The following is a 23,876-nucleotide window of genomic DNA, read 5'->3' on the forward strand; positions in this document are numbered from 1 at the left end:
GGTCCAAGAACCAGCTGTGGCTGCAGTATAGAATTCCTGTATGACTTTTGCAAGTCATTTTATGTCTGTGCTATAGGTTCCCCAACTAAAAAATGGGAATAATTCTACTTGCTTTTTTTTTGCAGTCTCTGAGGATGAAAAATATTGCATAAGAGTTGAAGAGTATTTTTACAAGTGACAAAGAATGTATCTAAAGGAAAAGGCATCTGCTTGATCCTACTTAGCTTATTTTGAGGGGTTTGAACCCACTGGAGTTATTTTGGCATTTTTACAGAGTTATTGCTGATTTATCACATCATAAGCAGTCAGAGTTGTTGCTCTCTGGATGTGTGTTGATGCAATTAACAGCCTGCAAGAAATCAAGACTTGCAAAGCTCAGGCTCACCAGAATGTAAAGATATGCACATTTTAGCATAGTGGGGAAAAATATACCAAAAAAATTTAAGTTTGATGATGTAACATCAGGGCAAATTAAATTAATTCCCGGGGAATATATTTTGGATAAAGATCAAATAAATCCCTTTGGATGGAAAGCTTGAAATATGGCTTTGTTGAACATCATTAATGGAACACCTTCTCTCTGCACTGATTAAGCCCATTGACCACGAGCAAGAAGGTTGCCCAGCAAGCTAGTTCTCTTCTTTTTTTATTTCCAGCATGTCTTATTTGAAAGGGATAATTGTGCCCAGTAGATCTTGTTTCTAACGCTTCTTATATATAGTGAAATACAGTAATTTAACAGCTTGCTTGGGGAACAAGAATTTGTTCCAGTTCCTGATTTAAATGTTTATGCTAATTGCTATTTATTGGCTCAGATGCAAATGATAGGTTGGCCAAAGTGAAATTTTATGACGAGCAAACTCCCCCCTTTTGTGCAAATTGAAAAAGTGAAACAAGAAGAGGATGAAATGAGCCGAAGATGGTCTTAATGGCTGCTTTTTAATGGGGAAGATAAAATTAAGACTGATTTACGTGGCCAACTCCCCTGTTTTTTCTTATCAGCTCATTTGGCAGGAAAAATGGAAAAGTAATTGTTCCTCTTTCAATGTGGGTCTCAAACCATTATTTATTGGCTGAAATTAATCGCTGTTTATCCTTCATTCACGTGGAAACCGCTCTATCAGCATTATGAACCCCAGCAACTCAACTAGTCCCTTGCAATTTAGCCAACAGCAAGCACAGATACTGATGAGCCGTGCCTTAATTTTCTGGGCTGTGGGAGTTAATGAAGACTCCTTTCTTTGGTGGACATATTTGTATTTCTACGACATTAATAACAAAGGTCCGCACTTTCTTTTCTGCAGCATGTAAACTTTTTTTTTTCCCTTTTTAGTAGAGAAAAAAATAATAGAGTATTCATAAAGCTGGACAGGGTTGAAAGAAAAGACAGAGAGAAGATAGATTAGATAGATTAGATAGATGGATAGATAGATATTTCCTTGTACAGGGAAGCTCTTTGGGAATGGAATAATGTAACATGCAACTCTTTGATCCCCTGTTACGGAGTGTGTAATGTGATTGCAATGCTTTGCTGCTGATCAGTGCTTTTATTTAGTCTTTATTCTTTATGTTTTATCTTTGTTCCATCCACCTTCCAGCCTGGTAAGTTCACTGTACTGGCCACCTGTGAATTTAATGCCAAAAGGGAACTATGCAACTGGGACAGCTACAGCTGCATCTTATCTAATTCTGCCTAAGGGGACCAACTGGTGCTGGCAACAAGCATTTCAGGCAGAAGTCCTTTCCTGATTCTCTTTTTGAGATGGTGCAAAGCATCACCCCATTCTCCATTCCAGAGCCAGGAGGAGAGTCAAAATGCTTGTCTTCCCTTTGCTGCCTGTTTTTTTCCCAGCCCCAGAATGCCTTTGGAAATTAGACGCCTGATTTCAGTAGCAGTAGCAGCTGCTGCCATCAAAATATCAGCAAAAAGCAAATACAGTTTACATTGTAATAGAATGAAAAAGGGGTTATTAAGCAGACACATAGGAGCTGTCCTGCTGGCTGAAGCCTAAGGTGTGTCTGGTCTACTGCTGTGTCCTTGACAGTGGCAAGTGGAGAAGAAAAATAAGAAGGTGTGAAGTGGTCTTGTTTGCTTCCTTAAACTAAAGACCAAGTTGATTTCTAATTGTTCAAGATGGGCTGAAACCCCAAAGCACAAATTTTAAAGGGTTTAAGACCAGCAAAAGCAGCAGTGGATGAGAAATATCCTTCTATTGAACATTGCTTCTGAAGATCACTGTACAGGGGCATACACACACTTAAATATGCTGGTGTTCAAAGTTTATCCTTATCCTCCCCTTCACAGGACCTAAGAATGAAGTAAAATTGAGCAAATTTTAAGCAAAGCGATGTGTGCTGCAATTTAGGCTTTAGCAATCTGTTTTACAGTAAGATATACTCATGTTGTCTTTCTTCATTAATGTTATGAGGCAGATCACTGGACACACTCATATTTGCCTTTGGCCTGATCTAAAATTACACTGAAAGTCAATAGACATTTTTCTACTGATTTACCTGCGTTTTGGACCTGCTCCAAGGTCTGTACATCACCATTTTAGAAAAGGCAGAGGCAGTGAATTTGTCTCAGGTTTGTAAACCCAGTAACGAGTTTCCAGATATGACTTATGTCCAGCTCACTTCTTAGGAAGAGGGCAGGAGTCTGTGTGAAGAATGTATGTAAGACTCTGATATTGGTATCAAAAACAATAAAAATCGTCCAGTTAACAATTTACAGATGAACTTTTAATCCTTCATCAGTATATGGTTAGAACCCTTAAGAGAATGCCAGCTTAAATTTCCAGATAAAAAAATGAAACGTAAATACTTTTAAATTATGTATAAAACAGAGAAGGAAAGGGTTCTCATACTTTTGGATGAGATTATCTGTGCACATAGCCCCACACTGGCTATGAATATTGATTCTGCAACAGGTTAAACAAACTTTGGTGTAGAAGGGAAATATTATTTAGGTTAATAAATTCCTAAGTCTACATCACAGTTTCTAAGCCTGGTATTTCCTCATGAGGACCAGGCATCCTCTGGGCCTCAGTTATTTGCTCAAGACCCAATTGTTCTGGTTCAGTTTTCATCCTTACAGCTGGGAAAGTTCCCTTGGGTATGAAAAGTAGCAAGGCAGGGCTATCCTCCACCAATGATCTCTGTCATACATGTCGTACAGGCAACACCAATACAGTTGGTTGTGATAAAAGACAAAAGAGGTGGATTGAAGCCCCTCACTTTGTCTCCTGAGGTAAACTACAAAATGCTACTGCCAATCACAGGGGATGGTTACATATTCACATGTACCAAGAGAGGAAAATAACAGTTCAAAGATGTAATTTTGGAAATGCTCAATTTGAGTGCTGCACTGTCACTGGCACAAATCAGATTTTTATGTTTTGCTGCTTATCTAAACTATGGCTTTGATCCTGCTTCTAGTTACTTTACAGGGAATTTTGCCATAAACTTGACCATGGTTCTTTGTGTTAGAAGACAACCACTTTCTTCTCTATTTAAAGACAAACCTGAGTCCTGAGGCTAGATAATAATTATACTTTCATCCAAATGTCTGAAATTGATTGCCAAAATAGGGCACATATTCCTGCACATAAAATCTCCATTCAAAGTCTTGAATTTCAGAGTTATTGATCATACAGTAAGAGCCAATACATGCAATGTGTGTGCTCAGCTCATACCCTCTGCCTCAAGTGCAGGTTTACATGTCTTATGTCACCAGTAAATTGAACCGAAGATCCTGAGAAAACTTTGAAAGCTATTTCTATACCTAGAATTCAGCTCCACTTTTTGAAGCTAAGTCAGAAGATTATCACAGACAAAGCAGTGTATTTCCAGAGGCAAATTCTTTCATACTTAATGCATCCCAGTTGTTTTTGGTTGTTTTTTTTTTTTTTAAGTATGTATTTTTTATTTTTCAGAAGTGTTACTTGTTTGTTTTGTGCTGTCAGGGAGTTCAGCATGCTCGGAGAATTTCAGTGAAAAGGAAAAGCTGATCTTTCACTGTCCAGTAGACTTAAGACCGATCATCAGTGCCAAGGTGAGTTCTTGTCTGCTAATAATCATTCTTGCCATTGCAGAAATGTGCTTTCCTACTCTGTCATCCAAAGTACTGTGGCTTTAAGACAAAAGACATAGCAAACAACAGATCAGTTTACCTTCGGCTTTGCCAGTTTTTCAGCTATGTCATTACATTCAACAAAGTTGAAGGTACCAGAGGACCCAGAACTTTTTCTGTGGTAAAGAAGATATTTTAATATTATTTTTATGATTAAAATGTTAAAGTGATATAAGATTGTTCCAATCCACTTAAGATTACTCTCATTAGTTTCCATAATTGTTAGAGTCCACTTAAGTAATTTATGGGTGGGCCTTTAATGCAGCTGTAGCAATAATTGAATCCTCTTTGGCCTTGCTGACCATAGTGCTTTCCACCTAAATTTCATAATTGATACTGAATACACTCGGATGCCACAGCTGCAAGGTGCAAGAGCCTTGAAGTGATCTGGTACCGTGTTCCATTTTATTCTGTTTATACTCTACAGAGGTGATAAATATTTAGGGAATACATCTTGATTATACAAAAAGTTGTGTCGAGGAGCTCATACCAAAATATATCCTCAGCAGAAAAAGGTCTTTTAAGGACAATGCAGAGTATTCATATGGCAAGCTAGCGGAGGACAGGAAAGCACTGCTTTGTGGCTTTCTCTTATTGATGATTTCAACAGGAGCTCTGCTATAGATTGCTGAAATATACATAGTTATATATAGTCTATATGTATAGCTTAAAGTGTTTACACAATTTGGGATATACTTTCATTCTCTGAAGGGAATTTAAGATCTGGACACTCAGAGAAATGTATCATAGCCTAGGTCCAGAGCAACCAAATAGAGCTTAAAAGGGAATGACTCTAGTCTCCCAGCAGATACCAGTATTTCTGTATCTGAAATCTGGGAAATTCCCCAGGCTCTGTTTTACTGTTGAAGTGGATCCAAATTCCAAATAATATTTCTGGCTCCCTTAGGAATCTGGTGCTGGTCCTCTGTTGCTTCGCACCTTGTGCTATCACCAACCTGTACAAAATAAGTGTAAAACACCACAGGCTCGAGTTTGACATTTACTTCAGTGCAGATATATCAGTTCATACCACCAGAGATAGTGGCCCTAGTTCTGATTTGGCAGCTTTTTAATCTCACTTTGCACTGGAGAAATATATGTACAGTCCACAATAATGGGAAAAAATAGTACTTCAGATGGATTTGATGGTCAAATAATTTCATTTCCGTTCCTCACCCGTCAAAACAAGTGCAATAATATTTTCCTCACAGGAGTCTTGAGGAAAGCCTTGCTTTTCAGCTCAATTTCTAACTCATTTGAGAATAACAAACTGTCCTGCCCTTGGTAGGGTTTTGTCAACAGTTTATCCCAAGATAATGAATCCAAGATAAACTCACCTTCTTCCATTAACATGGCAAGAGAGAAAGACAGCCACTTACATTCCACATATTTCTACCATCCTGGTTTCTGAAGGCAGAGCTGCCCCAATTCATATAGCTGAAGCTGTATTTCAAGAGTAGATGAGGGAGGGATGAAGTAGAAAATAGTTTAAATACTTTGAGAATTTTTTTCTACTGTGAGGTATTGAGGAGTGCCAGGATCAGCTATCCATTTATTTTGGCTGATTGCTTGTGAATTGGCATCTGAGAAACCTTTCAACAAATGTCTTGCATGCTGCGATATCCTTGTGAGAGTCATAGAGCTCAGCCAGCATTTGCAGAGGACTGGACAAAACAGTGTCCACACACTACTTCTCACTAGCCCTAGGGCTAGAAGCATTTCTGAACCATTTATGCACACCTGCCTAACTTCATTTGGCCTGCTTTTTTGGGAAGGACCTTTAGATAGCCACGACTTGCCCAACATCAGAGTGAATCCTCCAGGCCAGCAGGCACAGTCAAGACCTGTCTTGCCACGCTGCTCTATGATTCTGTACTGCTTCACTATACTCTTCTTTTATGGTCATGTCTATTCCAGTACTGGATGAAAAGAAATCTCAGCCTTTTTACCATGCATCTACATCCTTTGTAACCAAAGCAATCAAGAGCTGTAGTAGATATTATGCTCTGGACCATGGTATTCACTGGAGATTATCTGATTTAGATGAATTTAAATTACGGCTCTTCTTGTCAAGCATAAACACAGCCTCTTGCCTCTTTGGAAACAGAAGAGGGGGCAGAACACGAACAGAAATTATAACATCAATCGTTCTGAAAGCTAAACTGTGGGTTGTTAGGAAAAATGACCAAGACTCTCCCAAATAATTTGGGAATCAAATTAGTGACTCCATAGCCTAGGTGCACATTTGAAATGAAATCTTCATTTATTTTGAACCAGGTATCTGATTGCTTCACATGGTGTCGTCCTATTCTGGTATGATGTAAAACCCTGTTAGAGCACTGGTATGATGTAAAACCCTGTTAGAGCACTTGCCCAGTACAGCCCATGAGCCTGCAGATCTCTGCTGTAGCTCGCTCAATAACCTTCCTTTCAGGCCAAGGAATCCCTCTTGTTTCAGCCATTCCTATTGCAAAACACACAACAAACCTTGTCCAGCCTTGTTACTGTTTTTTGTATATTTTTGGCCTTTAAGAACCTATTTTTCAATGCAATGGGACTAGAAATTCATGCAATATACAGGATGAATGAACAATAAATTTTCAGACTAGGAACATTAATTGCACCTCATAAAGGTTGGCAAGTGTTCCCAAAGCTCAAAGATTAGTAGCTCCCAAACACCTAAAACGATGCTGCTACTTTTTTTGCCTTTGACAGTGAAGCTTTTGTGTCTAATCAGAATTTCTCAGATCCAAGAGAACCTCTTGCCAGCCTACAATTCTCTCCATTAAGACTTCTATGCATGAAACAAAAAACCACAACCAAACTAGCAGTTGACAGATTGGCCAGTTTATCACTTCATCATGACATGGTTATGCATGCCAGTAAGAAAATGGTTCCAATGAAGCAATTTATGATTTCAACATCATATGAAAAACATGTAGTCATGTATAAATAATCCTCGAGGTTCTGTCAAGAAACATAATTATAATGAATTATTTTATCATGGTACATAATCTGATGATCAGACAAATACTGGAAGATTTACACCAAGATTATAAAGCAGTTGATTTCAGTTGAAGGCTGAAAACAAAGAGGATTTGAGGAGTTCTGGTCCTGATTGGCAATTGTTCTTTACATTCAGCATTTTACATAGATTTGCCACTTTAGCCAGGGACAATTTCTTTGGTGAGGAAATCATCCGCACTCTGTTGGGTGAGGAAATAGATAATACTTTTTTAATGAGCACTCTGGATTTAGGTTCATCAGAAGTCTAAAATGTGAATTGGTCATAAACTGTCAGTGGCTATTTAGAATGAATTTGCCTAAATCAAACTAAGTGTGTTTGGGCTGATGTGTAAAACTTTCAATATTTACTGTTGGTATGTAGGATCCGAATGTAGAACTAATGCACCCATCAATGTATCATATAATTAAGATAGAAGAGAACCAAATAATTGGTTTTGAAGGCAAGAAGAACTTGCATTGACATGCAAATTTATGTCAGTCATATATACTGAAGCTAGCAACCAAACAGCTCATTTAAAAAATGAGCCATAAAGACCAACACTGTCAGTGGACACTGAGACAAGATTTATGATGCCCAACAGACACTGCCTTGGAAGATGATTCAGGTAAACCTGTTTCATTACTTATGTAGCCTTTCTGTTCAGTGTGAGTTATCAAAAGTGTGGTACAAAACACATGGATGTGAAAGATAAATAACCAGGTCAACCAAATTAACTGATGGAAATGAGTTCTGTATATAGTCAATATGCCAAATTACTGAAGGTAAGCCTTGTCCAGTCATCAAAAACAAGAAGTTTGTCCTATAGTACCAGGAAATAAGACAAATTTGGGCTAGATTTCTATCAAGGAAAAGCATTTCTCAATTCTTTTTCCTCACACAAAATCACAATTACAGATGCAGATGTTCTGAAGTAGATACACTAAGATTAGTTCAAGTGTTAAACTTTGACATATTTGAATATTGCTATAGCTCATATTTCAAGGCCAGGCATGAAGAAGGAAGGATATAGATCCTATGAATATCTATTTATTTCCACATTTTAGTGTCAGCAAGTGATAGACAATTTTGTCCTTCTCTTGTCCCATTTCTATAATGTAATAGACAATATACAACTCATGCTGGAGCTGTGGCATTGATACGTCTCACACATGCAGTGTTTTAGTAAATCCAGACTTCCTCATTGCAATGCACTCTACCAAAATTAAAAAAAGCTATATATGGGCCTTACTTGAAGAAAGAATTACTCATTTTCCACACTTTATCCCTTTTCATGACAGCCAAAGGAGTTTAAGGCTCCATTTACTTTAATGACACAGTGTTAGTTTTCTAATATTACAACAGAAATATCCTTTTGACATGACCTGGAAACACCTCTGAGGGTGCTTGCACTTACTGTGTCCTGTTTTGGGGAAAGTGAACAGTTAATACTTGTGGTTGTCATAACAGCGCGGTGGTTCTGTGATGGAGTTATTTTCCTTCAAGGCATGGGCCAGAATTCACAAACTCATTTCATATGGTTTGAAATATGTTTCTATTGCAAGAGAGTTTATTTGTAACTCTCTTGCAACAGAGACAGACCAGATTTCAGCAAGTTTTGGAACAAAAATTGTTCTTCAAATTGAGATCTAATAGCACCTCACAGAACTGTCAAATTGAAATTTCTTTGAAAGAAGCTATTTCATTTTATATAAGTGGCAACTTGTCCTACAGAGGAAGAAATTTCTAAGTCATTGTTAATTACTGTGTTCTCCTTTATTTCACACTAATACATATTTATTGCTACTTAATACTATTTTGTCCTCACATTTTTAGAATGCACTGATTTACCTACAACTAATAGAACTCAAATGGATATAGAAAGGAGCTGTTTGCCTATAGAATTTTACGCATTTTCTGACATTGTGCTTTTCTTTTGTGCTTATTCTTTTGTATGTCAGCTAGCATTTCTAGAATCCTGAGATTTTTCTTAAACTTTAGCATTCTTGCCATAAGCAAGAAAGCCACAAGCAATGTTTTGAAGATTTTATTCTGGGTCAAAGAGAATCTGCTGACAATAAGAATTCTTCATGAGTAGACCCTGCTGAATAAGGACTTTGCTGGACTTTTGCTTTTGTTTCACTTAAATATGCTCACAAAATGAGCATAGTGGTGTAGAATTGCTACTAGTTTGCTCTCAGAAAAGTTCTGAAATAGTCTTCTTGCTTAGGACCTTAGTTAACAATACTTAATTAAGATGTATTTTGTATTTATTCATAAAAATCTATGTTTCTAACAATATTTATAGCCCATTAAGATAGTTTTCAGAGAGGTTCATCTGATACCAATATTTCCTCTGAACAAAACATTGAGAATATCAGCCTCTGCTCTCCAAGCTCCCCAGCTGTTACTACAAGCAATCCTATGGATATCAACATTACCTGGCACTCCTTAGTGGATCTGAGATATCTTGTAGATTTTGGTCCTGAACTTCACCACATGGGATAATTTCTCTAAGGCAAGAGGCTTCCTATAGAGGTGACTCTGAAATTCCATTTAAAATTTGTTCTCTTTTCTCTCTTGTGCTTTTTGGGGACCACAAGAAATGAGGTGATAACTTGCTTAGTCTTGACACTGCCCATGGTTTATTATAAGCAATGGAGTATGTGCACTTGTCAGGATTTGCTTCTGTTTCTGAAGTCTCTCTCTTATGCAGGAACTAAATTCAACAAATTATTTGTGCTTTAGTAACAAACAGAAATAACTTCAGCTGTCTCCAGACTTTGGCTGTTGTTGCTGGGATATTGGTTTTGGAAATAAGCTGCTTCTCCTCTGCCCTCACCTCAACATATTCATAGTCATTTTCTCAGGCTGGTGTAACATCCTGGGGTTATTCAAGGAAAAAGAACTTCAGGGGCCCAGCAAAAATTAATGGTTTTAAACATCAGCAAAGTTTCCCAATCCAGTCCACAGTGGAGTTTTTGTCATGGTTAGGGTTTTTTTTTGTTTGTTTGTTTTGTTTGTTTGTTAGTTCATTTGTTAATGTTAGTTAAAATAGGAATAATCTAATTTCCCAAAACTATAAAATCACAGAGTGGTTCTGAGGACTTATTACTGCTGTGCTTGTACCATATTTTGTAAGTGGTAAGACCAAAATGCAGCATTGCTGGGCTACTGCAATTTCTTGACAGGTCCAAGCTTTCAGGTTATTATTAAATGTCATTGCTTTAAGCTTGCTCTGGGCAAAAGGTGTCGGGGTAAATTAAGTACAACAATCTCCAAATTTTCTCTCTCTAGACCTGTTCCTAAGTTGTTTTCTTCAACTTCCATGAGACTTGCAGGTGCTCAGAATAAGGTCCCATCCAGCAAATCAGTATAAACCCTGCATCTGCCAAACATGTGGGAGATATGCATTAGATTTTGGTTGACATCTCTATCTTGGCATGACAAACGCTAAAAAACACTCACCCTCCCCCAAAGTAAAAACAAAAAAAAAAAATGCAAGGAAAACCTTAATATTGGTTAAAATGTCAGTTGAATTGAATGAGAGTGCTGTGATTTGTACCCATGAGGGGAGAAAGGAAGAACAGCAGGCATGTTAGAGGTGCAAAAAAATATTGAGTTTCACACATAGCATGTACGAGCTGACAAGTCTGCTGGCAGCTGCCTGGCCACGGGGGGCTGCAGGGAGGGCAGGAAAATACAGTCAGTGCTGTGGTCCTGAGAAATGGGAGAGAAGAAGAGACAGAGCAGGGCAATAGATACATCTCCTGGCTTGCTAAAGACTAAGTCACTTTGGGCCCAACTCTGGGCTCACAGAATTGGGAAAGACCAAAACTCAGTTTCCAAGAGAGTTAAAACACAGTGAGAAGCCCTCTTTTCCATAGGTATTTCCTCTGATTGATCATCTGGCCTTTCCCATGGTTTCATTGTAGTGGATCTGTATGGAGCTTAATGTTTCAACATATTGGGATCTGCTGAGACAAAAGGCAAAATATAAATACAATTTTAGACTTATGATTTCTGCTTTTTCATTATTAGTATGAAGATTGAATAAGAAAACCAATATATGAAATGTACAAAAATCAGAAAATTATCTTTCTGGTAATCAGAACTGCTAATTGGAGAAATGGATTGTTTTGGTTTTCCACAGAAAATAAATTAAATTTCAAAGAAAAACAAATTGAAAGAAAAAAATACTTCAACCTGTAACAAAAAGCTTTTTTATATCTTAATGCTGAAATAGATTGTTAAGCTATATAATCAATAGTTTCCTGGTAGTGAAGAAAAATGGATGAAGAATAATTTCCAGTTTTAATTATTGTATTATTTTCTCATAGCTTTATAAAAAGTAATTAAGTTTACCCAAAGTTCCACTTTCTCTACAAAAAAAAAACCCCAAAACTTTAAGAGCAAATAGCCTGACAATAAGATCTTACACAATGTAATTTTTTTAAACTTTTCCAAGTATGGAGTTTTTTTTCCAAATTAGACACATTATCATCATATTTGAAGAATAATACTTTCTATAATTGCTTTAGATGGATTTCTGGATTTCTGCTGTGGTTGAGGAATTGAAGTGGAGTTTGTTTTTTTAATGTGTTAAAGTGCCCAGAATTTGGGATGGGCACTTAAGTGCTTTTTTTTATGTAAAGCAAAGCAAAAAAACAGTTATGATAACACCTACAACAGTTATGGCCTGGAAGTTGTGCTCATGCTGTTGTCCCTAATATGCTTTTTACTGGAGTTGGCACAAGGAAAGCCTGACATTACCAGAAGCAGATCTATTTTGTGGATAACTTGGGGGATGAAAGACCCACTTCATCACATCACTTAAGCAAGCCCTTAGCTCATTACACACACTCAAGTTTAATTGACTTGTAGGTTTAAGCAGAGCATAGTCTGTGAGTAGGTCTGTATTGAATAGAGCCATGGTTTTCTCAGCCAGGAGACTGCCAAGCCACCCAACCAAATGGGAAGTTCTGGAGTCAGGCCTGTGCCCAGGTTTTCCAGTAACTCCTAAGCCAGCCAAAAGCCTGTTAGGCTTGAGCATCTGCACCTCATCCCAGCTCCAGCAGCAATGGTCCTCCAGTGGCACTGAAGAGCAGTGTAGCATCTGCTTGCAGGTGTCATTTTTTAAAGAAATCAGAAAAGATGGGACCTAGGTAACAGGTTAAAATAACTTGCTGGTGGTTGTGGGGAGCCAATCTTCCTCCTGCTCTTTTCTGTGCCAATTTTTTTGTAACATTTCTAAGAGCAAACACTCAGAAAATGCAGGGTAAAGTTAGGGGCTCACTTTGGGCAGCCTCCCAACTGCATCTACCTTCACAAGCACGGGCACAGCATTGCTGTTTCAGCTAATGACTTCATACTTTAGATCACCATGATATCACAGATAGGAGTTTTAGCAGATTTGAATTCTGTTGAAATCTTTAGACTTATTCCACCTTTATACTGAACGCCAGAGAAGCTCCAGTTAATCTTCTTTAAGGCCCTATTCGCTTAATGGAAACGCTTAGCTGCATAATTGCTTTGAGCCTATTGCTATTCCAAAAGGAAAATATAATAATCTAATGGTATTGTCTCTATAAGCGAATGAGAATTTCAGGAGTGGATGTTGGTGCCACCCATGTGATCCGGAGAGGTTAATGCAGTTAAAGTTATTTCACAGTCCATTAAGGAGCTTACGGTGACCCGTCGACCTTTGAGCCAACAACACGGAATCCATTATCATCACAACGGAGGAGCCGGGGCTCCGCCAGCTCCGCAATGGGACCGGGAAATCCCAAGTTAGTACTTAGTCTAAAAAAATGCACTTTTCTTTCTGCTTCTTGGGTCTGGCTATTAATACACCCTCCCGTAATTTGTAACATTAACATTGCTGAAGGTACAGAAAAGGACATTGAAATGAAGACGTCAAAACTGCTGACTTGGTTCGCAGTATGATAATATTGGCTGCATATTGAAATGGTGGATATATATAACAGGAGAGATCAAGATGAAGAAAGTCAAAGAAACTCGGGGAAATTGATGATAAATTATTGAAGGTTCTGCAACTCATTTAAGCAAATAATGGCTTTACTTCACATTTTCTGATACCACAGGGCTGGTGGGGTTTGTTTTGTTTTGTTTTGTTTTGTTTTGTTGTGTTGTGTTGTTTAAAATTATTTATATGAAGTAGATTTTTGGCAGGAAAAAAAAGGACATTGGGAGTTTACCATATACAGCATAGGTACATTTTAGTTCTGCAGATGTAGTTAATTCATATTTCCTGATCTAAACATTTTTTTTTAACTTTAACTATTTTATTTACACATTAGTAACACTCTGCAGAAGTATCCATATTTAATGATACTAAAATAAATACATCATCTTCAATGTACAAAAGAATTTTTAAAAGATAATGTCAGTCACACAAAAAGCATTGACATGGGATGCTGAGGAAGAAAAAGTAAATTTTAAAATCCTGAAATTTAGCAAGAAAGTGTCACAGATTTTACAGTCAAAGTTAATGTAAATGCAATCTTCCATGTTGTTTAAGAGAATTAATAAGAATATTGGGATAATATGTGCATGCAATCATGTCCCATTTTATAAAAACTATACTATTAAAATTCTAACATGGAAAAGACCTTACCCCAAAGCTCAATAAACATTAAGCAATTTGATAATGCAAGTATCAAAATTATACAGTTTTTTTGATATGGTTAGAGATGAAAAGAGAATGACAAATTTTCTTAAAAGTCCTACAAGTTATTAAGGATCACAGCACTGGAATGTTGACCAGTATTTCTGATACTTCAAGACCCATTTTAAACAAATAAAAATTGAGACTTTGCCACAAGCAAAGCCCCTCAAGTCTGTGGTATAGTAGAACTGACAGAGAAAAAACATGTATAGCTACACCAAGTTCAAGAATGCAAGACAATAACATCTTTTCATAGCTGGTAGTCAGCTCAAATAATTGGAAACAGGGTTATATCCTCCTGATTACTCTAAAGAAAAAACAATTATGACATTTTTTAATGACAGCACTTACTGTAAACTTTAGTATGGAACTTTAGTCTTTAGTATGGAAAACCTTGAGAAAGTAGTCTGAGTTGCTCTGCTACAAAACATAACTAAAACTTGCATATATCTTAATTTTCTGTATCATGTCTTTGGAGAGATTATGAAAACAATGTATATTGAGATTGGATTATGTAGTCTGCAAAAAACACTGTGGGATATTTTGTGGAATTCCAGAGTGGGTGTTTACTAACTGCATAGTATCTCTTTCACCACTTTACTGAAAAATAAAATTAGCTAAAAGACTCTTTTAAATGACAGAGATAATCTCTCTCTGACTCTTTAACAAACATGAAAAGGGGGGCAAATCTGTGGAATGCTGTGAAGCTGGTAGGGTTTGCATCACTGCACATGTTAAAATAGCTCTTTTAAAAATATTGGGGTTTTAGCATCAAAAGGGGGCAGCCAGGCTGTACCTTCCTATTAAAAATCATTGTGGTCACCCTGTCATTAGCTAAATAATTAGGTAAATAGTGATACTGAGGGGAGAATAACAATTTGAGTATGAAATGATAACTAGCCTTAAAAATATTTTATGAGATATGTATTATTTTAGAAAACTGGTGAAATCATCAGGAATTGCCATGAGCAGAATGACATACTGGCAATTTTCCTTCTATTTCTAGTCCTTATTTTTAATGAAGAAGGGGTCATTTTGTTAATTCCTATACTCAGTCACTACTGCAGTGTGCAGCTTAACTGAGCCCCAGTTCCCTCTCTCACACACAGAGGCACTCTCAAATACATTTACAGAGCAGCAATTATTGAGAAAGTAGCCAGGGTAAATGTAGGTTGGCATAATAATATAATACAAGTAATTAATCATGGGGTGTAGGACTCATTATGTCAACAAACTAGATGAAACCTCCTTGGGAGGGTGATATAAAACAATATGTAAGAATGATTTCTTTAAAGTGACAGGCAGAGATAATCAATCAAAACTCTATCTGAAAAAGCAACATATTCATAAACCTGGAATATTTGGGACCAGGAAGTGTAGCTACCATTACTGCAATATAGGATAGCTTTCAGAGAGTTCTTGTGCAAACGGAATTAATAAATAGTATACCAAAACAATAGACATATCTCACCACATCAGATATATATGCATAATAAAAGGTATTTTAAAAATAGATTTAATTTTTCCTAAGGATTTGAACACTTTCCTGAAGATTATAGGAAAAATTATAAAAAATGTGAACCCTCCTCAAGACTCTACATTTTCAAGTAGCAGTGAAAGAAATAAGTAACACTGACACACAGCTAGGAAATCACAACAGTGTACATGGGCAGGAAGCAGAAGCTGATTTTTCTACGTAGAAATCATATACAGGACTACAGATTTCAAGCAAAACTTAGTAATAACTTGTTAGTGAAAAAGCAAGTGAGCAGTGAAAATCTTTGGACGTAAATGGAGCTCCAAAGTGAGTCTCAGCCTTCAGCGGCCAAAAATAAACCAGCTCTTGGCTGAAAGACATAAGTGTTATTCTGAAATTGATATCCCTCCTTGGCTTATTCCCAGACAATATGTTGCCTTTCTGGGGGCTGATCAATGTGATTGATGTGATGTGTGAAATCCAGGAGGGAGCTCCCCTTTAATCAAACCCACTGTCCTCCACTGATAGGCAGCTGTGGACTAACATGTTCTTCTGCCTTGCTCTCTCTGGCTCCCCTCAGAAATTAGGACAGGCACATCAGAAAGGACGAGAGGGGAGAGAGAAACGAACTGCAGCACAGGACATGAGAGGGCAGCAATCGAGCGGTGGATTTAGTTGTTAAAAAGCTAAAAGCCCGTGACTCTCCCGGGCAGCCCCTCCCGCGCGGGCTGGCTGCGGCGATGGACAGGATGCGTTCGCTCCCGGGACAGAGCCCTGGTGCTGGGTTACCCCCACATCCCTCCCCTGGCTTTCCCTCTCCCTTAGCATCGATCTGAGCTCTTTGTACTGCTTCAGGCTAGCACGAAGGTAAAATAATCAGGGCTAAAAATACCTTAAAAGGTTTTTGGCCATTGCTTTACTCATTTAGACATGATGTAAGCAGCTGTGCAAAGAATTTTAAATACTGATCCATTGCAGTTTTGCACATCACTGGCTTACACATTTCTCTTTTGCTTGTACATCAAAAGATGTGTGCGTCCGAAGGTTGCTGGTTTTGGACTTCAAGCAGCACAATCCTTTAGGTAAACAGCAATTAAATTGTTAATACTTCCCTAGCATGTGGAATACATTAAATTGGTCTACCTTAAAAGGTTAATGTTCCAACATGATTAAAAATATATATATTTTTTTAGAGGCTTATTCTCATAATTGTAAAGATTTCAGAGGTACAAATCTCATTTGGTTAACTTTTTTTTTTACAATTTTCTGTACTATTGTAGTACTTGCATATCCACTCTTGATGCCAAGCTGTCAAATAATTATGCCATATGCCACCAGGTAAGAAAGTCCATCCAGGCCTTCTATGGAAAATTTATATGATTTTTAAGTTAAACCAAGAAAAAATAACTTTTTCAAAAATGGAGCAAGTAAAGGAGTTTTGCAAACTAAATATGTTCTTTAATCCAAAGGTGGAGTAGTTAGAGTTAATATATTTTGAATACCCATAATAGGTGGGTAAATAACAGTGATCTAGGAAAGATTAGAAATGCATGCTAACTTCAAGTACGTGAACATCCTTGCAGTGTCTATGCCAGCAGTCATGGACCACGTGTTTTAATGTCTTACAAAAATGAATTTACAGAGAGAGACTGATTTTTTCACTGAATTTGAGCACAGTACTCTGACACTGAAAGTGCAAAAGCTTTGTATAGTCCAGCCATCCTACTGCCAAGAGTCCCACCTGACTGTCAGGTTTTATAAGTTTGCCATTGCAGCTGGGAGTTGGAAATGTGAATAAAAACCCAGCAGTGTCAAACCCAGAGCATTAATCTGTTTTTTTTTTTTCCTCTCCCTTTGTGAGTAGCACCACACTGCTACTGGGGGACCCATGAACATGCAGATAGGCATCCCTGCAAGATCTACCTTGCTGTTGTACTCTTCTGACTAACAAAAATATATATTTTTTTTATATTTATTTTTTCTTTATTTGCGTCAGCCAAGACCTTTCCCCATTAGAGAGCATTCAACAATCATTTATGTACAAATGCATCATAAGAGAATTGAACACTTTATTTTCTTTTCCTTTTTTCAAGTTGCATAAGTGAACCCATTTCTTTCAGATTCAGGCAAGACTGCACAGCAGCCTTGCATCAAACAGGAAAAAAATCCTCAACTAATGCCGTGGGGTAAATGAAAATACTGAGAAGGCAGAATTTGCCAAGACACAGTCTTTTAAGCTGAAATTTTTAAACTAGTACCATCATAAATGTACTATCATCACAGACACATGTTTAGAAAATTACACAGAGTGAATATGAAGAATACCTAGCTAGATCTGATCAATTCTATTGCTGTAAAAATGCACACATTTTCCAGATGTAGGCACACAGTATTTGTATTTGTACATCCATGTAACACCCTTATCCAAAAAAATGTAAAGGCCCCAGTTACACCAGTATTTTTTCCAAATCCAGAGTATTTCAGAGTTTTTCTCAGTTACAGAAAATAACTATTTCATGTGGTTTTTTTTGTAATTCATTAGCATTTTTATTTTAAATTATTTTAAGTTCTTGGAAAAGACAGCATTCTTGGAGTTTTCTTTTATGTTGTGAAAATTAAAGAATTGTCTGATTACCAAAATGCATCTGGCAAAGTTTAGATCCTCATCTTCATTTCTAAAAATGTCCTTTTCATGGGACAGACACAACAAAACACTAAGAAGGATTAATGAGTGTAACATTACTTTCCTGAATTCTCAGTCCTGCTCTATGTACCTCACCATGTTGGTCCTTGCCTTTGGAGTCTCTGTGTCAAGGCCCAGTTCTTGTGGTGATGGACACTGATTATCTCAGAGAAGGATAAGAAGCTCAAGGTGTCAAGTGAGTTCCTCAGTCACACCAGAGATAACCATCTGAAGGATGTGATGTGAAAAATACCTAGCTTGCAGCCAGCAGTTCCCATGGAAATTAACACAGACTAGAGTACTGCTGGTCTAAACCTCTAAAATTTTTTAAAGAAAATCCACAGATGGAATGACATATTTGTGTCTTTATTCATGTTAAGAGCCAACGTTTGGAAGTGATCATTTACATCAAAGAAGAGCTGCATAAATGTTGCCTCCAAATCATAATATTTGCTGGGCAGAAAATTTTATTTTGACATCAGTAAACCACACTATGTGCAACACAGTAATATTAGAATGACATACCACAGGTATTAAACATTTCAAATGTGCATCAGCTCACTAAAGCAAGTGTTTGTTGAATGTATGTCAGCAACAATGATCAAAGTGAGGCTACAACACATTCTTTGTCTATGTGTCCATAATGAATATCCCTCTAAGTACATTTTCATGGGAGTCACACTGAAAGATTGCAAGCTCTGATCTTAGCTGGGCCACTGCGGTGAGTCCTGCAGATAATGTCTAATGCATAAAGACCAAACAATGGGTAGACTGCCAAATTCTTATTTGTCCTTCACATGAAGACCATATTGACTGTTTCAAAAACTCTTTGTATGAGCCATTATTTTCAAATTGTTTCCCAACTTATACTGCAATTGAAAATTGGACAGCTCTTCAATTGCTCCAACATTTCAATTGATTACCAATACAGGTTTTCAGAATTAAGAATATTGCTCTATTCTTTTCCACAGCATCATGTTGACTTTGTGTTGTGGTCATTTAAATATTGCTGCACAGTTTGTGCCGGACTCTGGTGTTTAGATAACAGAAGGGAGAATCAATTAGATTTATTATCTCTAAACTGTACAGTAAGTGATAAGACAAGCCCAACACATAATGTAGCACCCATTTTCAAGGACTTGTGTAGTTGTGCAGTTTTAATAGTTTAAGTAACACGGTGATTTACAGTGAAATATACAATGATGGAAAAGACTCTACTTAAATAGAATTAAAATTATGCCCAAGGAGGAAAATGGAGAAGAAAGTAGGTGAAAGTCCTCATTCATGAAGGAACTGACTATGACTGATTACCAAGTTGAGGTTACAGCTCTGAGACAAAAGCTGGACTAGAGCAATTTTCTTGAGTTTTCCTGCCTTCTTTTTGTCCAGAAGTCTATCATTACTTGTTTCTATGTCAGGTTTAAAACTCTCCTTAAGCTTCTCTTGCTCTTAGTGTTTTTAGAAGGGGCCTTTGAGTAAAATTGACCAAAAGAGGTGGTAGAAGTGCATTTTAGTTGCTTTGCATCCTTTAACAAATGATCTCCGGCAATGGCTGCAAAGTCAAGTGAAGACAAAGTAAGTAATTTTCTGATATCAATAAACTTTAATTCATAATCTGCATGACTGTATTTATGGCCAAAAAAATGTAATGTGAAATATTTTTTCCTCCTCTACTGGAAAGCAAAAACAGCATTTGTTTTTGCCTAGTCAACACTAGGGATTTCCCTTCATTTTTTCCCAAAGAGATATTCAAATTGATGGGATAGCATTAAGGAAAAGGTCACAAACACAAAGACTAAAGAACTTGATCCATCCCCTGAAATCAATTGAATGTTTCCTGTTGGTTTCAATGAGGGCAAGGTTGGGCCCATATTACTTTAATCTTTGCTCATAATTCTTCAGAGTCAAGTATACTGCCTTCAATGACTTTGAAAAAAAAAGGAAGCCCATCCCTCTGAATAAATTACTCACAATCAACCTTGGAAATACCTCCCTGTATAAAATGCACTCTGTTCTTCTGTCTGAAGATAAGGAATAAGTTTCACATGAGACATTTCCATGTCTACTAATTTCCCTGTACATATTCCTCCATTAATTTTTTCCACCATGATAAAACCTCACTTAATACTGGTTCAAGGTTTATCATGGCTTTTTTTTTGACACATGCAGCTCATTCAAAAGCCTATTGACTCATATACTATCTGAACTGAATTTGCCATATTGCCTTATACCTGGGACATATAAAGAGCCAGTAAGTATCCAGTTTACCAAAGAAACTTAAGGCTCCCTCTGGATGTAACAGACCTATAGTTTCCTGAGTATTAAGTTCCCCAGTGAGTGTTCATCTGCTGCCCATTCATGAAATGTGTTGTCTAAATAGCACATATTTTACCCCTACAGATAAGAGCAATGCAATCTGGGAAAGTATGAATGATACAAACTCAGAAAGCATGGCAGTTTTCTGAAGCTGTCACATCTCTGGATATTTTATTTTATTATACTTGTCAAGTTATGAAACTGAAAAGTTTAACACTTAGGCTAAAGATTTCTGCAAGAGTCCTAGGCTGACCCAGAAAATGGTCCCAGAAATTCAGATGCTGCTGCTTTTCCTCCATAGCTGTTACAATGATTGAAGGGAATGGCATTGTGCAGCTGAGAACACCAGTTTTTCCATGTGTTCATCAACCAAAGTCCTAATCAGTTTTAGCCCTTGAAGACTCCAACATTCTCTGGAAGTGTTGGTCTTACCTGGGTAGCTGCAGAGCTCTTTTTAAAGTAATTTTATTATTTTCTTATTAATATTCTTATTATTCTGCCATTATAATCTGATTGTAGTCTTTTTAATTTTCACTGCCTCTGCTGTTTTTTTGTGTTCTATAGGGGACTGTGATTGATATTTCAATAATACAGAAATTTCTGATCATTCTGTATTTCACTAATATAGAAATTTCTGACCATTCCACAGATCACCCATTAATATTCCCAGAATTCACAGATAGGAATATTGCAATACAAACAGTAAGTGAAACTTTGAGAAAATCTTACATTCTGATCAATTTTCCTATTTACATCAAAAGACAGTGTTCTCCATTTTTCATATGTGATTGATCAGGTCCTACAGGCACAGTCCCTTAACTACCATCTAGTTACATATACATTTACCAAGGTTCAGGACTTTCATCACTCTTACTAAATTATAAGCTCAAAGGTGCTACATCCACTGTTTCTGCAGTACAGGGTAAGCCACTATAAAATGTTGTGATGATAATGCTTACTTGAAGTATTTTAATTTGAAAAGAAATCAGAAAAGTTTGAATTATGGAGGTAGACTGTCCAGTGTGGTTTATATCACAACAAAAGCTAGGATCAACATAGAGCTGAGAAAAGGTCCCTCTTTAAAATATTTGGGCCTATTGAAGAAATGTTATATTTCAAAAATCTGTTATTCACACTAAAAATATTTTGGAAAAGAAGTAAAATGCATGAGTTCATTGAGAAGTCTTATTCTATCCTGGGAAATATCAGAAGTAGATTAATATTGAATATTTCCATTGATAATTATTGAATTTCGCAATATTTATATAGTATTAGGACATGGCAAGCCACCATACTTTCAGAACAGTCTGTGCTCTCAAAACTAATTTGCTGCTCTGTGTGTCCATTCACAAATCATCCTACAACTTTAGAAGACAGAGGAACTGTGCTGCCTGGGAACCCCATCTTTTCCTCCAGGGAGATGGCACTGTCACCCGGCACAGCCCACATGTGGAGGAACTGTCCGTGAAAGGTAAGGCAGATGTGAGAAAACAGGCAAGGGACAGGGGTGGATGCAGAGGCAAAGAGCACAAAATAACATTATCTGAAGTAGCTGCCAGTGACTGCAGGATCTGCCACAGCTGTAGCAAGAAATCTCCCTCTTCAGCAGCTGAGATCAGCTGCACACCCACTCTACCTAGACCTGGGACTCCAAGGGGGTGCGTGAGTGCAAGCATAACTACTGCACGTGAAAAAACAGCTTAACATTTAAACAGGAAAATCAAATCCAAGAACCTCTAGGACCTTAGCACCTAGACAGACATTTTTTTAAAAGTTAAGTTTCAGATTTAAGTGCACAACATGGCAGTGAAGTGGCATACCAGAGTGATATCCTTTTCCAATTTAACACTGCCGATCCTGTTGGCTGTAAAGAGTCACACGGCGACATTATGCTGAATCCTTGGAGGTTAGTTCTGATGAGAAAGCATGACCAATAGTAGTAATATGACATCACAAACAAAGTTAATTTGGAACTCTTCAAGTGCTGTGCTTTAAAATATATTTCTCAAAAGATTTTCAAATACTTTTTTGTAAGTGTTGTACAATGCCATTTTGCATTTCTGCTCTTACTCCTCTAGATTTAGATAGCCTAAACAGTAAAAAGTGTGTTTGCAATAGTTGAAAGTCAGTTGGATCAAGTCAGTTCTCAAGTGAATCAATGTATCCTGATTTATACCACAGTTGATCTGATTAGTCTCATAAGAGAGGCAGCAGCTTTAATAAAAGCCTCACTGGAAAAAAAATAGTGCACCTACTTATTGCTATCTTTAATATTTTGTGAAAACAAGAAAGACTTGAAGGTAAGCAGCTTTAATGAGCCTATTGATTTCCTTTTTTTAAAATATTAATGAACTGGCTAAAATAAGTGATGTTTTTTAAAAAAAAATATCAGATTTAAACAACATGCATGATGTTTTCTACATGATCCCAAGTGTTTATGTATTAAAAACCAAATTAAAACTGATTAGTTGATAATGACTGCAGATGCTGACCTTTGGAAAGATTTATTAGTCCTGCAAACTGTGAACTGGGCTACCTGCTCATTCTGACCTTGATACAAGAACAGAAACAGCAAATGGTAGATTTAACCCTTGCTGATTCAAAAATAAATTCCTGATAAAAGAAACATCAGTTGTGGTTAAACAGCAGAACTTCAGACTGTGAATATTAATGCAAGTCCTTCTTGTTTGTTTTTTTTTTGTTTTTTTTTTTTTTAATGAGGCTATTCATGGGAAATTAATTCATATACTCTATCTCCCTGATTGTTTACTAACAAATATCTTTTTAGGCCATACGGAAGGCTTAGTGGAACATTTCATTATATAATCTGTACAGGCACTTTTCATTCACCAGTAAAGCAGGTTGAATGTGTATCATACAAAGATAGTTATTGCCTCCCTTTGGTCTCATGATTGGTCTCATTCAACGTCCACTGCAGACAGCACAAATATTCCCCTTAACTTCAGTTTGTTCAAGTACAGGCACAGATATGGAGAAAATTGTAACTTAAAGGCAGACATTTATCAAGGTAAAATGTCAATAAGTCTTGTAAATATCTGAGAAAATTATTTGATTACAATTTGGGTTTAAATAATGATGATAACTGGAACTACTTTAGGTTACTTTTCATTTATTTATTGTGACTTCTTTTCAGGAGCCTGTTAATGACTCTTTTAAGCTCACAATTCATGTCTATTGACTTTAATACAACCCATTGCAATACTGATAGATCCTGCCTTCAGCAGCTGCTTTATAGCTTAGCTGTATACAAATTACACCTAAACATCAGTACTTAGTCCTTTGCTTTTAAGCATAAAGAAGCCAAGTCTGGACTGCCTGGTAAACGGATTGTGTTCAGGGACAATTAGTTACATGAGTTAATATATTAAAAAATGGGGTGAAGAATAGGGAAAGGGGTAGACGAGAAGGGGATTTTGGGTTGGGGTTTTGTGGGCTGTTTCTTTTATTTTTTTTTTCTTTTTTTTTTTTTAGCCACCCTGTGATCTACACTGTAATCTGTTTTGTCCGTTGCTTCTGACAGTATCACAGGGAACCTCGCTTGGTGAGATTGATTGG

At 37.0% G+C, this 23,876-nt stretch overlaps 1 long non-coding RNA gene across 1 annotated transcript; it reads right to left on the reverse strand.

The window, feature by feature from the left end:
- Positions 1-17,823: 17,823 nt before the first annotated feature.
- LOC128786438 (uncharacterized) lies at positions 17,824-22,363 on the reverse strand. Its single transcript, XR_008430290.1, has 2 exons — positions 22,121-22,363; positions 17,824-19,536 (listed from the first exon to the last, which is right to left on the reverse strand). It is a non-coding gene; the product is annotated as an uncharacterized LOC128786438 (long non-coding RNA).
- Positions 22,364-23,876: the final 1,513 nt, after the last annotated feature.

Source organism: Vidua chalybeata, chromosome 3 (genome assembly GCF_026979565.1).
Source record: "Vidua chalybeata isolate OUT-0048 chromosome 3, bVidCha1 merged haplotype, whole genome shotgun sequence".
Classification (NCBI taxonomy): domain Eukaryota; kingdom Metazoa; phylum Chordata; class Aves; order Passeriformes; family Viduidae; genus Vidua; species Vidua chalybeata.